The 19819-nt window shown below is 36.6% G+C and overlaps 1 long non-coding RNA gene across 1 annotated transcript; it reads right to left on the bottom strand.

Annotated features, from left to right (window-relative positions):
* Positions 1-17652: 17652 nt before the first annotated feature.
* LOC131044930 (uncharacterized) lies at positions 17653-18478 on the bottom strand. Its single transcript, XR_009105729.2, has 2 exons — positions 18217-18478; positions 17653-18115 (listed from the first exon to the last, which is right to left on the bottom strand). It is a non-coding gene; the product is annotated as an uncharacterized LOC131044930 (long non-coding RNA).
* Between the last annotated feature and the right edge of the window lie 1341 nt (positions 18479-19819).

Here is a 19819-nt window from a genome sequence, read left to right on the forward strand (position 1 = left end):
CTATTATGGATCTCTACAATCCATTTTGAATGTTCCATGGAATTAGAGCTTCTTACATACGACACCCATAATTTGATCGATTTCCACATGTTAGAACTATAGATTCTACACCTGTTGAAAATTAGTAGGGGCAACTAGTTTGTTATTCATACAAGTGGCTAGTTGTTGAACCTTTTTTTTTGGATTGTTAAGGATTTCAACATATTCTAGGGCTTCAAATGATGCATGTCTAAGTAGAAAACAAAGAAATGCATCAAATAAAGAGTAGGAAGGGTCTTCAATACACATCTCCAAGTCCATGTTTTGGTAGTTTGTAATGATTTAAGGGAATGCATAATTGCAACCATGTAGTTTCTCTCACCGTGCTTGTTTATGCAATTGTATTATGGGTCAAACGAAGATTGACAACTTCTAATGCATTACAAATGCTTTGTAATGGTCTTTCCTATGTTGTATGTTGATTATTGTAGTATCGAGATGGATTATTAACTATATTCATCACATAGAATATTGTATTCAATCATCGTGGAAATAACTGATATTTTATATGATGACATTTGCTTCTTCTTTGTTATTTATATCTAATAGAATAAGCATTGGTCCACATTGGCGAATGGTCAATCATCCATCATTTAATCACCTCCATATTGGTTAGCTATAAGGGTAGATTGGGAGTAAAGAAGGATATGTATGTTGTCCATGATTCAATGTTACAAATTAGGGAACTATCTTAAGCAAATCCCAAACTGTTAAATTATTGAAGAATTGTGTATTTTATGTCTACACCTATATATGTAATGTCCAATAAAATCATTTTAATGGATTTATAATTCTACTACATCTTTAGGTGCATGAGCAAGATGTTTTTTATTAAGGAAAAAATAGGTTTTGAAGGGACCCAAACCCCTTTAACTGTAGAAAAGCTCAGTGAAGTCTTAACAAGAAATTAAGCCAACAAAGAGCACAAAAACTGAACAACCCCATAATAGAAATAAACCACATTACATCAAAGGGTAAAAGACCAGATGGAGCAAAAAACAAATACAGAAGAAAGCAAAGAGCACAAAACATAGAAAATCCAACAAAGAACCAACACCGAAACAACAGCCCTAGTCTAGCAACTTCATAGACTGTTCCATCTCTTTTTCAATCACGATCATTGTGTTAGTGATCTTCTTGATCTTTTGAAAGTCAGGAGGAGGTCCAACTGCCTTTCTCTTTAACGTACCTCTAGTCCTTTTGTCGGGTCCCATAGAAGTATCATGTTTAGTATTAGCTTCCACATCCACCACTTCCTTTACCTGAAACTGCTCTTCAAAGTTGCTAGTCATACTCTTAAAGCTTTTGACAGTGGAACCAATCACTCCATAGCTAGTTTTAACAACCATCTCGATGGATTCCTTGATCTTAGCATTTTCATTTACTAGAGTTTCCATCCTAGCTTCATAGCCCTTCTTGAAATTTTCAAAAGCCTCCATAGTATTTTTAAGACATTCTATGACAAAAGCCATATCCTTCTCAAACCTGGGGGTCATCTCATCCAACACCTGAACTTTCTCCATCTGCATGACTTTATCTTTGACAATTTCCAAATTGCTGCTACCAGCTCTTTGTTTAAGTTGGATGTCCTTAATCGAGCGTGAAAAACCCATTTAAAAATCTTAAAAGTATCTACAACCCCATTTTTTGCCAAAGCAAGAACATCATTTACAGTCTCCTTATCAAACCAAAGAAAATGCGAGGAATGTTCAAGAGAGCTCGGAAAGGGCTAGCATTTATCAAGGTTCTGATCAAGAAGGGACTCACTAGAGGCAGAGGGAGAAGGAATTTTATCTTAGTTGTAAAGATTGTCAATCGAAGCACCAGCAAGGTTAGGATCAATCTCATGAATAGGGGGGGAGCCAGATTTGCAAGGGTTTTTAGATTTAGGCATCTTAACAACACTACCTTTCCCTTTATATTGAGGAGTGGCCGAAGAGTGAATGAATTCCTCATCCTCAGATTCAGTATGGTACTCATCCTCCAGAGAGTGAGAGTCCTCTGTATCAGAATTAACCTCATGGTGGGGGGGAGGGAAGTCATAAGCAGTAGAGATTTCACATGCTCAAATATAAGAAGGATGAGACCTTCATACAAAATAGGGTTTTTGACAGGATCCTTCTTATGATCAGCAATGTTGGTATTTAAAGATCTCACAAGAAAAAAGGGAAATGAAATTCTCACCTTATGTCGAAAATGGTTTAGGAGAGCAAAATAGTAGGCAAAGGCTCTGGTGTACCTCCCATCAAGAGTGACATACTCCATAATCACCTTTAAGACAACACCCCATATGGACTTGATCTTCATAGTGTTGTAGCTAGTAGTCCCATCTCTGACCAAATTTTTCCTTTCCTTCTTTTGCTTAGGGAAGAGTTTAACTACATTCTCAGAGAATTTCCTATCTTTATAGAACTTGGAACCATCAGTAGAAATACCAGTTACCTTTGCAATAAGGTCCTCATTGATGACAATTTCTCTACCAAAGAGGTTGACAGAGCTCTTATTATATTTTTTGACAATTTTTTTAGTAACCTTAGCTTTCACCCCTTGTAATTTATTGATGTAAATAGTAAAGTCTCCTTTCTCCAAAATTCACTAAATAGTTTGATTGTTTTTCAACATTGTGAAATCCATGGGCTCCACAAGCTTCAAATCTGCCCCTATTTTGTCACAATCACTATGCCCAAAAACCAGTTTGTGAATAGCCAAACCATTGCAATTCTTCAACCCAAAATTGGTACCAATTTGTCTATGAATGCATCTTGATCCCAAACTAACCTAGAAAATGTGCGAAAAGAAGGCTCTAGAATAGCAATTACTTCTAGTCTCTCGCGAAATGTCCTTCGCACGCCGCACACAATTAATTCTATTTTTAAAAAATCGCAAGGGTGATTTAGAAATTATTACAATAATCATTGCAACATAGCTTCTCGGTTGGCAAGGTTATCCAGCCTAATTAACCCCCTCACTTCATCATTCAATTTATCCCCTTTTTTCCAAACTAGCTTTTCATGGGCTTTAACTCCTAGGTTGGCAAAATAGTCTGCCACCTTATTATTTTCTTTAAAAGTATGAGAAATTTGACATTCTTCAAAAGAATTGATAATTGCATGAGACAATTAATTTATCCAATTAGCAATATTCCAAGAGGGATTAACTTAGTTTTTAAGACATTGGATAATATTTTTAGAATCCCTTTCAATCCATACCTTAGTGCAATTCATTTGTTTGGCAGTTAAGAGGGCCTAATAGGCTCCTATGGCTTTGGCAATGGGGTTAGTCTGGATACTCGAGGGGAATGCCACAATTGAGATACAAACACAATTACTATTGTTGGCATTGTGGTGTCATTGATGTCAACCAATATGCAAGTTGATGTTATCGATATACAAGTAGGAGTATTGAAGATTGTTGGCATGTTGATGTCAACCAGTAAGCAAGCAAAGAGACAAATTGAAGGACCTAAATAAGAAGATTAAAGGATGTGAAGTGTTTGCCACTTTAGAAAAATGGTTGAGGACTGTCATCAACAAATGATGAAGGTTTCAGACAGTGGATTACCCTAGGTATGTTTCGTGTTTGGAGAGTGCATTCTGGGATAACATGTCCTAACTGATAGAACAAAGAAGTGCATGATATGAAGATTAACCGGTTGGTGTATACAGGTAGTATGTTTGGTCGATAACTGAGTTTGAATTGACACAATCAAGTGAGATTGGATGTCAACAGAGATGACACATGCACTCCAGGTGGTGAACATGTAGTGGTAGGTGAATAGTGCATCGACGAGGTAGTTGTCGATTAAGTCGATATTAAATGAAGACTGCGGAAATCATAGATTGATTGCAGAGGATTGCGGCTTGAAGAAGATTGAAAGGAAGATATTTTTTGGTGTTATGATCAAAGCAAGATATTTGATCGTCTTGTTGATCTGGAGAAAGAAACAACTAGATCATTTATTGTGATCGACAAAATCAAGGCCGATGAACAAGGTCCAATTTGCTAAATAGAGTAAATGTGCATTGGAAGAATAAAAAAGAACAGAGTTTTTTGTTGATCTATTGTAGGTTGTCAATTCAAGAAGATGGGATCTGATTTGATACGGATCGTGGTCAGTGAAGAAAACCCCGGGTGCGTAAAGTTTGAATTTTTGTTTTGGCGGGAAAGCATGTGTATAAATGTGCAGATCAAATACTTAAGTTTATTGATGAGAAAGTGTCATTATGCTAGATAAGAGTTGATCAGTCTGAGTGTTGATAGAAAAATATTGAAGTGAATGAGTGTTAGAAGAAGAACCGGCAAGAGGGGTTTAATCGACAAGGTTTAAGGTAATCGATAAACAGTTACAGAGTATAATAGTCCATCAAACCGACAGAGATTGAACCTGTGAGGTAGCAACAAAGAGTGAAGGAGAGAAGAGAGTGTGAGAGGAGATCCGGAAAAGCAGAAGCTGAGTAGAAGAGGATTCATATAGAGAGAACTAAGATCCCGTATTAAAGAAGTAGTGTGACAGAAAAGAGTTCAACTGACAGAGTAAATTGTTGTGGTTACAAAACTCATTTGTAACAAGGTGCTTATCATTGTATTGTTTTTATATCTCATTGTATTTCATTGAGTGGGTGCTTAGTGTAGGCGTTGGTGCTCATAATAGATTAGTGGTTGGTGCTCCTTTGGGTAGGTGCCCCTAAATAGTTAGGGGTTGGTGCTCCTTGGGTTGGTGCCCTAAACACTGTAAAACTATTATTTCATTGTGAGACTAGATTGGAGCAGTATATCTCCAACAACATTTCTCACCAAGGTTTTTCCCACATTTGGTTTTCCTCGTATATCCAGTGTTGTGTGATGTGCTCTTGTGTGTGATTTCTTGTTAATGTTTTCATTATTCTACCAGTTGCATACACACTAATTGAAATTGTTTATAATCACTGATTCACCCCCTCTCAGTGATATCTTGTGTTCTACAATTGGTATCAGAGCCTTAGGTTCCTTGTTGGTCAAAACTTTATCTATCTTGGGTAGATTTTGGTTTAAGAACACAATGGAAAGGAATGAATTCTCCTCCTCCAAATCTCCCATGTTTGATGATGCCGACTATTCCTTCTTAAGCAGAAGAATGGAAACCTATCTATCTTCCCGAGGTTTTGATGTTTGGATGTCTGTGAAGAATGGGTATACTGTCCCTAATGCTCCCCCTATAGATCCAGATGCTAAGAAGGAGTATGAAAATAATGCCAAGGCCAAGCATGCTATTCTCAGTGGATTGTATGATAATGAGTTTGTTAAGGTTATGCACTGCTCATCTGCCAAGGAAACTTGGGATAAGTTGAAGAGATTATTTGAAGGATATGTCAAGGTCAGGGAGGCTAAACTGCAAACACTGAGAGCTCAACTTGAAGGCTTGAAAATGAAAGACGAAGAAAATATTGTTGATTATCTTCAAAGAGTTGATGAAACAATGGATACTATTAGAGGACTTGGAGAGGATATATCTGATGAAGTTATTGTCAAAAAGGTACTTAGATCACTCACATCTAAGTATGATACAAAGGTCTCTATAACAGAAGAACCCAAGGATCTGATAACCTTTTCAATGGATGAGTTATTTGGGTCCCTAATTGCTTATGAGATGAGAACAACTAGTGAAGGAACTTCAAGAAAATAGGTTGCTTTCAACTCCATCAAAAAGGGTAAGGAAGAAATCGCTCATGGAGAAATTAGTGAAGACTTGGATACAATGGTAGCAAAATTTGTAAGGAAACTTAAAAGAGGATCCGACAAGTACAAAATAAAATTGCCTTTCAAATGTTTTAACTGTGGTAAAATAGGACACTTTTCTTCAAAATGTCCCTATGGTGAGAATGGTGGAGAGGAGCAACAAAGCACCAGCAGACCTTCGGGTAAGGATAAAAAGAAGAAAGCCTACTGACAAGAAAGAAGAAGCTACTGGAAGCAGAACAACCTGTATACTTTTGAAGATGATGCTACAAATGAAGAAAGTGCCTCAGAAGATGACTGCTGTGAGGATGAAAGAGAAATTAATCTCTTTATGGCACAAGATGATCTGGTTGATGGAGCTAATGAAGATGAAGACATTGAAGCTGAAGTGGACTTGGAAGGTGAGCTCATAAGTGCTCTTGAGGAGTTGAGAGAAACAAGAAGGGAACTCAATAAGTTTAAGTATGTTGTTGCAAAAGAACAAGATCGTTTAGAGCAATCTCTGGAGGAGTCCAAGAAAACAATTTCTGATCTAAAACTCCAGTTGGAAGAAGCTAAAAGGATATGTGAAGTTACATGCTCTGATTTAATAAAGAAGGAGAAGGAGCATCAAAATTTGGAAGAATAAATTGTAAGGATCGAAAGGGAGCTTGAAAATAGCAGAATGAATTGAAGATGAGGAGCAAATATGAGAGAAGCATTGAAGCCTTGGACAAGATGTTGAGTAATCAGAAGCAATCAAAAGATACCAGAGGTATATGATTTGGAGAGGGACAGAGTTCCAACAATAAAGACTCGTCATGCAAGGAGATACAATTTACTTCTTCAAGTGAAAGTAAAGAAAAATAAACCTTTACAATCAGCAAAGCTACTAAGAAGAAGGCCTATGCTGAAGCTACAAGAAATCAGCTTGTGAACCAAAATGCTCGAACTTTGAACCAGAAGGCTCACTCATTGTACTGGAATGCAGATCCTAAAGGCAAGGCCAAGGTTAATAATGAAGGGTTCACTAAAGTCAATAACGTGAGAAGAAGACACTCAGTGCGACAAAAGTTTGCTGGTCCAAAGAGACAAGAGTGACATGTACCTAAATTCCATGGTTATTGTTACTGGTGTAATAAGTTTGGACATAGAATTGTTGATTGTAGTTTGATGCATAAGCCCCCTATTAGTTTTGTAAGTAGAAATCCATTTGTTGCACTCGGGGATATGAATGTTTTTTTATCAATGCAATAAGTATGGTCATAGGAGTTATGAATGTAGAAGAAATATGCCGGTACCTCACAACAATTTTTTAAATTCATCATTTAATGCAAATATAAAATGCTATCACTGTAAAAGTTTTGGTCATATTGCAAAACATTACAAGCTCAGCATATCTAAGCAAAAGAAGGCAGTATCAGGTCGAAAATTGAAAGCAAAATCGAAGCAGAAAGGTGTTGCGGGAAAGGATAAGGAAGCCAAATAGTTTTGGGTAGAAAAGGATAAGAATAAGGTTGAGTCAAGTCTGATTGTCTAGACTACCTTGTATGCAGAAAGAAGAAATTTATGGGTAGTTGACAGTGGCTATTCCAATCACATGACCAGAGACAAAAAGAAGTTCATCAAGTTTGAAGATTGGAATTTGAGGTTCGGTGAGGTTTGGAGACAACTCTTCCATCAGGAGAAGAGGAAAAGGAACCCTGCACATAGATGGAAAATTAAAAGCACATGATGTTTACTATGTGGAAGGCCTAAAACATAATTTGTTGAGTGTGAATCAGATGTGTGACAAAGGATACAAGTTCATGTTTGACTCTACCGGTTGTCAGATAAGAAAGGAGAGTACTAAACAAATTGTTGTAGAAGGAAAAAGGACAGATGGAAATGCATACAACCTCAAAGAATGCTTGGAATCCCAATGCTTGATGGGACAAGTAGATGAGAGTTGGCTGTGGCACGAGAGATTAGGCCATATACACTTTGATAATTTTATTAAGGTGAGCAAGAAAGGCTATGTAAGACATATATCATAGATCATCAAACCGGCAAGCACCTTTTGTGATGAATGTCTCAGAGGTAAGTAGACTAAGGTGACCTTCAAGACCAAAGAACATAATACCTCAAGGCCCTTAGAACTTGTGCATATTGATCCATGTGGACCAACCAGAACAAGAGCTTTAGCTGATGAAAGATACTTCATATTGTTCATTGATGATTTTTCAAGAATGACATGGGTCACCTTTGTACATGACAAATCACAAGGATATGAGAGGCTCAAAATCTTTCGAAAGATGGTTGAGAAGGAAAGTGGATGCAAGTTGAAGTGTCTGAGATCTGACCGGGGTGGTGAGTTCACATCAAATGAGTTTGAAGACTACTATGAGAGACATGGAATCAAAAGACAATATATTCAACCCCATGGACACCATAACAAATCGATATTGTAGAAAGGAAAAATTGGACTGCCAAAGAGATGGTGAGAACAATGTTAAATGAGGCAAACATACCAGATATATATTGGAAGGAAGTAGTTCATATTGTTTTATATACATTGAACTGGGTTCAGTTGAGAGTAAATAGCAAAATGATACCTTATGAATTGTGGTATGACCGGAAGCCATCAGTCAAACATTTCAAAGTGTTTGGAAGTAAATGCTTCATCAAGAGAGATGAAGATGGTTTAGGTGGTTTTGATTCTAGGAGTGATGAAGGTATTTTCTTGGACTACTCAACTCACAAGAAGGCCTGCAAATGCTACAACAAAAGACTGAGAAGTGTTGTTGAGAGTGTGCATGTAAGAGTTGATGAAGACTTTCATAAAGACAAACAAACATAAGTAAACCGATATGATAACTCTTGTGATGAAGACAAAGTGCAGTCAGAAAGTGAACAGGAAGAGGCACCCAACAAGACCCCTAATAGATATGTGTAGGAAAATCACTGGGAAGAGCAGATTATAGGAAATAAAAATGACGGTGTGCAAACTAGAAGAAGACTTGCACGAAGCAATGAACAAGTGAATTTTTGCCTCATGACTGAAATAGAACCCAAAACATTAAATGAGGCCAACAAAAGTGAGAAATGGATGGATGCAATGGGAGGAGAGTTGCAACAAATTGAAAAGAAAAAGAATTGGGAGTTAGTTCCTAGACCAACATATAAGAATGTCATTGGTACTAAATGGGTCTACCGGAACAAGATGAATGAAGAAGGTAAGATTGTCAGGCATAAAGCAAGATTAGTGTGCAAAGAGTATACTCAAGTAGAAGGAATTAGTTTTGAAGAAACATTTGCACCAGTTGCAAGAATTGAGACTATTAGAATGTTCTTAGCGTTCTCTACCTACAAAGGATACAAGGTATATCAAACAGACATTAAATCTGCCTTCTTGAATGGTAATTTGGAAGAAGAAGTCCATAGAACAACCAGAAGGTTTTCTGCTGCATGATGATGAAACTTTTGTGTGTCGATTGAAGAAGGCATTGTATGGTTTGAAGCAGGCTCCAAGAGAATGGTATTCAAGGTTAGATAAGTATCTTCGGGAGCAGGGTTTCAGAAAGGGAAATGCATATAGTAATATGTACATCAAAGCAGATGGACAACACAGGATTATTGTTGTTGTGTATGTGGATGATATAATATTTGGAGGCAACAAGGATACCTTGTTTAAAGAGTTTGTTGATCAGATGCAGTCAGAGTTTTATATGTAAATTCTTGGAGAGCTATCATATTTTCTTGGTTTGCATATTTCAGAGCAAGATAAATGAATATTTATCTCTCAAACCAGGTATACCAGAGATATGTTGAAGAAGTTTCAGATGGAGGACAACAAATCGATAAGTACCCCCATGGTGACCGGATGCAAGTTGAGCAAGGTTGGTGAGTCACCGACAGTGGATCAGATCCTGTATAGATCCATGATTGGTAGTTTGTTATATCTTACTGCCTCAAGACTGGATATAGTGCAGGCAGTATGTATGGAGGCAATATTTCAAGCTGTACCTAAACAGTCACATGTGAATGTAGTTAGAAGGATCTTCAAGTACCTAAAAGGAACACTTAATTATGGATTATGGTATCCAAAGAAAGGAGATTTCACTTTATAGGCCTACACTGATGTTGATTGGGCAGGCTGCATTGATGATCAAAAGAGCACAAGTGGTGGAGCATTCTTTTTGGGTAACTGGTTGGTTTCATGGCACATAAAGAAGCAGGATTCAGTCTCCTTATCTATTGTTGAGACAGAGTATACTACTACTGCTACATGTTGTTCTCAGGTGTTATGGATGAAGCATACCCTCAAGGACATTTAGGTAGATATATTTGACCCTATTCCTATCCTGTGTGATAACTCAAGTGCAATAAACATTTCAAAGAATTCGGTTATGCACTCAAGGACAAATCACATTGCCATCAAATACCATTTTCTCATGGAGAAGGTTGTAGAGAAAGAAGTAAAGGTAGAATATGTCCCTACAAGTGAACAAGTTGCTGATATCTTCACAAAACCTCTACCGGTATACACATTTGAGTATCTAAGACACAAGTTAGGAGTTTTCCCACTAGCTTTCTGCACTTAAATGTGTATGGAGATCTGTGGTTCAGGGGAAGTTCATAGCTATACATCTTTTGATTCTTGGACCATATATTGTACACAAAGGGAGAGCGTGCACCATCGACAGGTTTGAGATTTGGAGAAGTTGTCTATTCAATTTGTTTATCTACAAAAGTTGCAATTGGCTTGACAGGGAGAGTAACTTCAAAGGGGGAGAACTCAATCATCAGTCATCATCTACAAGACAACATTGTGATTTTTATAATTGCCTATTCTATTTGTCTATCATCAAAGGTAGCAACTAGCTTGAAAAAGGGGGGAGAGTGTATTGATGTTTGGAAAGGAGAGTGAACCAGAGTGAAGTTGATGTCTGAGCCCTTTGTCATTGTTGTCAAAGTGGGAGAAAGAGTACAGTTGTGAATAAAATGTGTGTTGACATCAATGCCAAAGGGGGAGATTGTTGGCATTGTGTTGTCATTGATGTCAAATGGTATGCAAGTAGGAGTATTGAAGATTGTTGGCATATTGATGTCAACCGGTAAGTATGTCAACCGATAAGCAAGCAAAGACAAATTGAAGGAACCGAATAAGAAGATGAACTGATGTGAAGTGTTTGCCACTTTGGCAAAACAGTTGAGGACTGTCACCGACAAATGATGAAGGTTTCTGACAATGGTTCACCCTGGGTATGTTTTGTGGTTTGGCGAGTGCGGTCCGGGATAACATGTCCTAATCGATAGAACATAGAAGTGCATGATATGAAGGTTAACTGGTTGGTGTATACCGATAGTATGTTTCGTCGATGACTGAGTTTGAATCGACACAATCAAGTGAGATTGGATGCCGACAGAGATGACATGTGGACTCCAGGTGGTGAACATGTAGTAGTTGGTGAATAGTGCATCGGCGAGGTAGTTGTCGATTATGTCGATATTAAATGAAGACTGCGGAAATCACAGATCAATTGCAGAGGATTGCGGCTCGAAGTAGATCGAAAGGTAGAGATTTTTTGGTGTTATGATTGAAGCAGGACATCTGATCGTCATGTTGATTTGGAGAAGGAAACAACTAGATCATTTATTGTGATCAACAAAATCAAGGCCGATGAACAAGGTCCAGTTTGCTAAATGGAGTAAATGTGCATTGGAAGAATAAAAAAGAACAAAGCTTTTTGTTGATTTGTTGCATGTTATCGATTCAAGAAGATGATATCCGATTTGATATGGATCATGGTCGGTGAAGAAAACCCTAGGCGCGTAAAGTTTGAATTTTTGTGTTGGCGGGAAAGCATGTGTATAAATGTGCAGAACAAAGACTTAAGCTAATTGATGAGAAAGTGTGATTATGCTAGATGAGAGTTGATTAGTCTTGTGAGACATGGACCAACTTTGATACCATGTGAGATTTTGCCAAGATCAAGAGGCAATGGAAAGCATAAATAAGAGAGACAAAATATATGATAGAAATAAACTGTATTCTATCAAGATGAAAATATTGATCAACTGGATCATCAATCGATACTACATACAATGAATATGAGCTTGCTTATATAGGCAAGGCTATATGGATATGTGAGCACACAAACATGACGTGTGGCTCAATAAGAAACAAGGGTAGGTAGGAAATAGGTGTGGGTAAGTAGGAGAAACAATATAATATTCCACATGAGGTGGATCACCCACTGAATGTGGAGTGTAACAACGAGATCACACCATAAAAGGTGGAAATTCTCCTACACACACTATCCCAATGTGGCACAGACACCCAAGTGTCTCATACCCAAACTACTATGAAATGCATTTCCTAAGTAAACTTAAGTAAAGTGTAATAATATCCAAGATGAATAATTATTTACACCAACACCCCCCCTTAAGTGCAACTTAGGGGAATGCACTAAAGTATACAATGCAACTAAGAAATGCAAGATGGGTCCCGGCTATGAGGCCATGTTAGGTATCCATGTACAAATGCAAATGCATGCAACCCAATGCAATGAAATCTCTCACAAAGCGGGGAAAGAGAGAAAAACCCAATGGGAAAAAACCCTCCCCCAAAAGAGAGATGAAAACTAGATACAAAGAACTCTCATAGAAGTATGTGAAGGACAAAACCCCATGTGAGAAAAAAGTCCCCCCCATATGAGAGAAGAAGAAGAGAGACTAGGAAGCCCCCCCTCAATTTGGAATCTGCACCAATGATAGAAGCTCGAAGATGAATGAAGAAACTGCTCCATGAACATCGAACAACATTCCTCCCCTTAGGAAGAAACAAAACCAAAGGTGTATCCATGAAGTCTCCCCAACCATGAAGGGAAGATGTATGAAAAAACCTCGTGATGAATGAAATCTTTGAAAACTGCTCAAGTGTCTCCATGTCGATGCTAAAAGATACCCCCTCCAAAGGTGGTAAACTGTGCCACACTGCTGAAAAAGGCACTCCAAGATCTAGTGGAGATGGATGTAGAACATGTCCCAAAGACTCACATGTCTCCTCAAAAAATAAAGAGACCTTCTCCAAGTGTTGTACAAAAGTATCCACAATCATGTCAACCTCTAAAGATTGATCATGTAGAGAATGCACAAGAGGGTCAGAGTGATCCCTCGTAACAATCAAAGAAGGATAATCTTCATCAAAGAGAAGATGAATGTTATCAATGGTGTCTCCCAAATCTGCAATGTAGGACTCCACAAACAAACCTGCAATGTCTGTCATGTAGGCATCCCAATCAACTAAGCTGGAAGACATGAAATATCCTGCTGCACTGAATCATAAGAAGGCAAAACTATCACACTAGTTGCATCATCAGGTGCAATAGGTGGTGTGATATCAATAGGAGGAGATGAAATGCAAGGCTCAAGAATGGGGTCACATGTGAGAATCCCCAAGTTCAAATGCGCAAAGTTCTCCTCAAAATTTGAATCATCAACATAGGAAGAACCAACCTTATCAATAGGACCAAAATCTGAAAAAGAGTACAATCGAGATGCATGATCAACCACCCTAGTCGCAATGATAGCTCCACTCTCCAAGTCTCTAATGATAACTGAATCAGGTGTGAACTCCATAGTTTTCCTAGTTGCCCCATGTGTGATTTGATAGATGGAAAGAAGATTATTCATCCAGTGGGGTACACACAACACATCATTGAAGGAGTTATCCCCAATGGCAATAGATCCTTTCCCAATCACATCCATGTATGTATGATTGCCCATCAAAATCTGCGGCATGTGGCAAGGCTCAAATGTAGAAAACATAGACTGCGAAGATGCCATATGATGAGAAGCCCCTGAATCTAGAAGCTATCTCCCTAAATCATGACTTGTAGTAGCACAAAGAGCTTGTCCCTTTCCTTTATCTGTCCCAAAAGAGTGATCCTTTCCTTTATCCTTGGAAGAAGAAGCCGATGTAGACATTCTAGAAGGTAGGTTGTTTCTATTCTTCTCAAGAAGATTCTTCAACTCATCAATATCCTTCTTATAACAATGATGTTCATCATGTCCCGACTTCTTGCAATATCCACAAAAAAGATTACCCTTATATGATTTCCTCTTAGGTGAGAATGGTGAATCACCTTGTTTTGGAGAGGAAGATTGTGCTCCATCTTGTTGTGGTTTAGACTTAGGTTGCTTTTCATTCTTGCATTTTCCTTGATTACTTTGATTCCCTTTGTTAGCCACCAAAGCTTGTGACTTTGAAGATTTGATAATCCCCATCATGGTCAACTTAGATTGCTCAAGTATCAACATCTCCGTGAATGAATCAAATGAGGGAGATGTGTATGAGGAACCTTGAGCTAACCTATGGGTGTGAAAGCTAGATACAAAGGCTGCATACTCTGAAGGAAGCTTGTCCAACAAGTTATAAACCAATTGAGCATCCTTTTTTGTCAATTTCACAATCCTTTAGCTTTGCTCTTAGCTCAGTTGCTTTTGTGACATAATCTTGGATTGTATCAAAATCCTTGGGATCCAAAGTTGTGAGTTCACTATCAAGCTTGTAGCCCTTAATCTTATCAACGTGACCATACAATTTCTTAAAAATATCCCAAGCCTCTTTAATTGTTGTACACTTATCAATGTGAAAAATGAGGTCCTCTGATACGTACTTTCTAAGAGTTCCAAGTGCCATAGAATTCTTAGTAAGCCATTCAATTTGAGCATTAGGAACAGCCTTAGGATCAGGTGGTGTTGTAATAGTTTCATTTACATAATGAATGAGTCCTTTTTCCATTAGTTTACTCCATGCCTTAATTTTCCATGATGCATAATTATGAGGAGTTAAAAGTGGAAATTTAGGAGAACCCATAGCACCAAAATGAAAAAACACAAGATAGAGAGAGACACAATCACACAAGACACCCCCCAAAAATACTCAATCAAGAAATCCCCCCAAAATGGTGATTTTGACACTTTATACTTAGTGCGTATACAATGGGCCACTTGCACAACAAGGAAAAGTGGACTTCTGATTTCAATTTACAACTTCTCAAAATGAGATCTAAGAGACTTCAACAAATACTGCTAGTGATCTAAATTGAGATCCAAGCAAAATACAAGTACCAAATATGCCAAAAATGGCCAAATACTGAAAGTATAATTTCTACTTAAAATCACTGCAAACAGATGGCAGATTATGAAAGTAGATGAAAAAATATGCACTTTAAAAAAAACGGCACTTGAAAAGGAGTCCATATGAGCCCAAACGAAGCCTCCAAAGTTGTAAAAATCAGGATTTCGTGATTTTTGAAAAACTTGTATCCGAAAATCAGAAAACTTCTACACCACTGTACAGATCATGAAATTCTACCCCAAAACAAAAAAAATAGCTCGAAAAAACGAGTCCGGATGAGTGAGATATCGCTATTTGAAAATTGCTTGCAAAATTATAATTTCTGGAAAATTTCCGTCGCGGCTTCAAACTTCAATTGCCTCTAGATTTGGCCTCTGAAGTCCGATTTGGATGAAACAAAAGGCAAAATTGACTTTCTTGGACCTCCTCAATCCAATGGTAACCTCAGATTTGAACCATCAAGCTTCAGTAATAACCTGCAATAGAAAACTCCAAAATACACAACCCCAAATAACATCAAATTTCTCTCAATTAGCAAACCAATGACACTCTAATGGCTCTGATACCATGTGAGACATGGACCAGCTCTGATACCATGTGATATTTTGCCAAGATCAAGAAGCAATGGAAAACATAAATAAGAGAGATAAAATATATGATAGAAATAAACTGTATTCTATCAAGATGAAAATACTGATCAACTGGATCATCAATCGATACTACATACAATGAATATGAGTTTGCTTATATAGGCAAGACTATATGGATATGTGAGCACACAAACATGACATGTGGCTCAATAAGAAACAAGGGTAGGTAGGAAATAGGTGTGGGTAGGTAGGAGAAACAATATAATATTCCACATGAGGTGGATCACCCCCTGAATGTGGAGTGTAACAACAAGATCACACCATAAAAGGTGGAAATTCTCCTACACACACTATCCCAATGTGGCACAAACACCCAAGTGTCTCATACCCAAACTACTATGAAATGCATTTCCACCAATAATATCCAAGATGAATAATTATTTACACCAACAAGTCTGAGTGTTGATAGAAAAATATTGAAGTGACCGAGTGTTAGAAGAAGAACCGACAAGAGGGGTTTAAATGACAAGGTTTAAGGTAACCGGTAAACAGTTACAGAGTATAACAATCCATCAAACCAATAGAGATTGAACCGGTAAGGTAGCAACAGAGAGTGAAGGAGAGCAGAGAGAGTGTGAGAGGAGATCCAACAAAACAAAAACTGAGTTGAAGAGGATTTAGATAGAGAGAACTGAGATCCAGTAGAGAAGAAGCAGTGTGATAGAAAAGAGTTCAACCGACATAGTGAATTGTTTGCAATGGTTACAAAACTTATTTGTAACAAGGTGCTTATCATTATATTGTTTTTATATCTCATTGTATTTCATTGAGTATGTGCTCAGTGTAGGGGTTGGTGCCCTAAACACTGTAAAACTGTTATTTCATTGTGAGACTGGATTGGAGCAGTAGATCTCTAGCAACATTTCTAACCGAGGTTTTTCCCACATTGGGTTTTCCTCGTATATCCAATGTTATGTGATGTGCTTTTGTGTGTGATTTCTTGTTAGTGTTTTCATTATTCTACCGGTTGCATACACATTGATTGAAATTGTTTATAATAATTGATTCACTCCCCTCTCAGTGATATCTTGTGTTCTACAACTATCCCTAATCACTCTCCCACACTTAGCCAGACCCAGATTACCCTTCGTCGCCCATCAAAATTAATTTTGAACCAATGAGGAACAAGCCAATAAGTCCCATCACGGGGTTTTCAACAAGATGTTATCAACTATAATATCTAGGTCTTATGCGACTATTTGATCTTGACTTAGTGATAGTTATAAAAATCAAATGTACAGTTGAGTATATCTTAAAGGAATCTTATGAAAATAATGATGTGAGCCAAACATACAAAGTAGACATTAGATTCTAATTCTACAATTGAATGATGTATGAAGGAGGTATAGTAAGGGGAATTTACTTGTAAGAAAACACTACTCCAATTTGAAAAAATAAAAGTTTAAACTTGAATAAATTATTTGTAAATATGATAATTTAAAAAGAATTATGATTCAAAAGAAAAAATGGAGAAGTATAAAAATTGATTAGGAGTACAAAAATTATTTTATTTTACTAATAAAAAATTATTATTATTTTTTTATCTTATTGCACTACTTTCCAATTTATTGGGCTACTTTATTTTTTATAATTTTAAAATAATAATTTTAATTTTAAAAAATAGAAAATAAGAGATAAAGAAATGGTAAGATTATTTTGCTGAAACTTTTGCACCTCTTTAATGGATTCATTCAGAACTATTCAATTTCAAAACCAAAAATCCATTGCTTACATGGCACCCTTCTGTTCAGAAAATAATCCATTGCTTGGATAGTACTCTCCTATTTATATCATCTAAAATTTTGAGATGTACACCATTGATAAACCCTTACACCCAAGCAGTTAAGAAGGCTTTCGTTCCAGTCTGGAACAAAAAACGCAACATGAAACTGGTCGTAAACAGATTTGAATGCTACGTATTTAACTTTGCTCGGATTTCATTCACTGTTTCTAATTACTTCTGCATGGTAGGTATAAAACCCTTAAGCCTCTCATTTCTGTTACATTTTCAGACAAAAACTACCGTCCACAATTAAAACCCTCGGATTTTGTCTAAGAAAGTTATTTATGCCTGGAAATAGATTAGAGAGTTGAATAGATTGCACAGGCAATAAAATGTAAATCAAGATAGTAAAACAGGAATAATCGAAATGATTGAAAAACCATTGTTTTGATATTAAGAGATATAATTCAAGCCAGTAGGTTTTCCCCCGAAAATGCGAAAATCCTGCAAAATATTTGTATAAATTCGATAAAAACAGATAATACGAAAGATCGACATTAAAGAAAAGATGCACAGGAACAAAAAGGAATCCTCATCGTAAACAGGGCTCAGCCCCTCATATTCTGAAGAAAAGCTCAATCATGGAGTAAAACAAGAAAAAAGTATTTCCTCTTTGTTGAAATTGCCGCTCATATTTGGGGGATTTTCGTTCTTTTGTGAAAACGAGCCATTCGTGCTGCAGGCATCTGTGAGATTTGTAGAATTGCTGGGCTGTTGCTTGCCGCACATTTTTCTCGAGTAGCGACTTTTCGCATAATCCTCCGGAATGAAAACGTCAGTGGCAAGATCCATGACCACACCAAGCCAAAGGCTGTTTGATCTCTGTAATAAGACAGAAAAGAATGGCGGAGGGTATTAAGAAGACAAAGGAACAAGTGAATGCACAGCTGTTGGCAATCGAGAAAGAGAAAATGCATATATACTTGTAGTTATGAAGAGTTTTTTTTTTCTGTGAAGAACAGGGGGCGATCCACAATATTTCCAATCTCCAGAAACGCGTTGAATCTTTTGAAGACAGGCAAGCCGTCAAATGAAACCACTGGCGGCAAAACCTATATAATTGTTTTTCTGAACACATTCCCGTCAATATTGACAGTATTGTCTCATTAAAGCCAGTCAAATATATGTACATAACCGTCAATAAAAGCTAGAGCGAGTGTCAACCTTCTGAGCTATAAGTCTACTGTTATAACCAGTGATTTCTTGACGTGCGTTGTAAGGCACGATTATACTTTTGAGGTCCACCATTGAATCAAGAAAATGACAATCCAAGAACATATTTCAAAATAAAGTCTATGGGAATTAATAAAGCATGCTTCAATCAAAATGAGTTAGGGCAATTTAAGTCACATCCAAGCACTTAGTCACAATTATATAAGGATCGGATGTTTTATAACAAATCAGTGGGCTGTGTAAAGGGTCAAAAGTGAATCGTGAATCAAATTAGGTAGAGATTTTGTTTAAATAGTTAGATTTCTTTTTAATAGTTTATAATGAAAATACATTGATATTGATGTTTAAAAGTATATTTCTTTTTAAGAAAGATTCAATTTTTTAATATTTTTTAAGTAAATTGTTTTTTTTTTCATACAAATATTATAGTTATGTATCTAATTGAATTTAATTTTATGTCAAAGAGATAATGATTTATTTGATTACAAGACCATGTCTTGATATAGTGTTTGATTAAGTACACAATGTGTTATTATTACTTAAGGGTATGGTTAAATGGTTAGAATGGACTTCTTATAGTGAATCCATATTTAGATTGGGTTTAAGTAACCATCTTGGAAGTGCAACACATCATTTTTCAACATGTGTCAAATAACATCTATCATAGATGGATCAAACAAGATATATAAATATTTACATCTTTCATAACTTGCAAAGACGAAGTACCATACTCATCAAATTAAAGTTTAGTATGATTTAGTAACATTTTTTAATAATTTATAACAAATTCTTAAAATGACAATATTTTAATACAAATTATATCAATAAATATGTCAAATATATCTTAAACAAGTCGAGATAAAAATACACATATTAACTCAAGAGTAACTAGCACCACATTGACCTAGATCAAAAGTACACTACTATTAATACCAATCAACAATTTGACAAAGATTGCTTAAAGAAGAGCAATCTCATATTGAGAATGAAATTAAATTACTTGCAAGCCATCAAGCACATCCTCTAGAAATTCAAAGTCCATTTATGTAGAGGTTATTACCATAATAGATGGTGCCACTATAGAAAAAAATATTTCAAATTTAGAATGCATTTCTATGATTTGTATCTTTCACTTTCTTGGTATTAGGATGCTATTGCACAAATAAAGTTGACAATGTATTTTTATAACCTTAATGTCCAAAACTAGTTTGTGCCTTATCAATAGTTGCCATCTACCTTAAAATTCAGACTCTTTCTTCATCTTTTCAATATTTTTTTTTAGGTAGCATAGCTTTTTTACTTGTATAAATTCTTGATATTAGTTTATTTTCTTAGGTGAGTACTGTAGATTAT

The sequence above is a fragment of the Cryptomeria japonica genome, chromosome 1 (assembly GCF_030272615.1).
Source record: "Cryptomeria japonica chromosome 1, Sugi_1.0, whole genome shotgun sequence".
Lineage (NCBI taxonomy): Eukaryota > Viridiplantae > Streptophyta > Pinopsida > Cupressales > Cupressaceae > Cryptomeria > Cryptomeria japonica.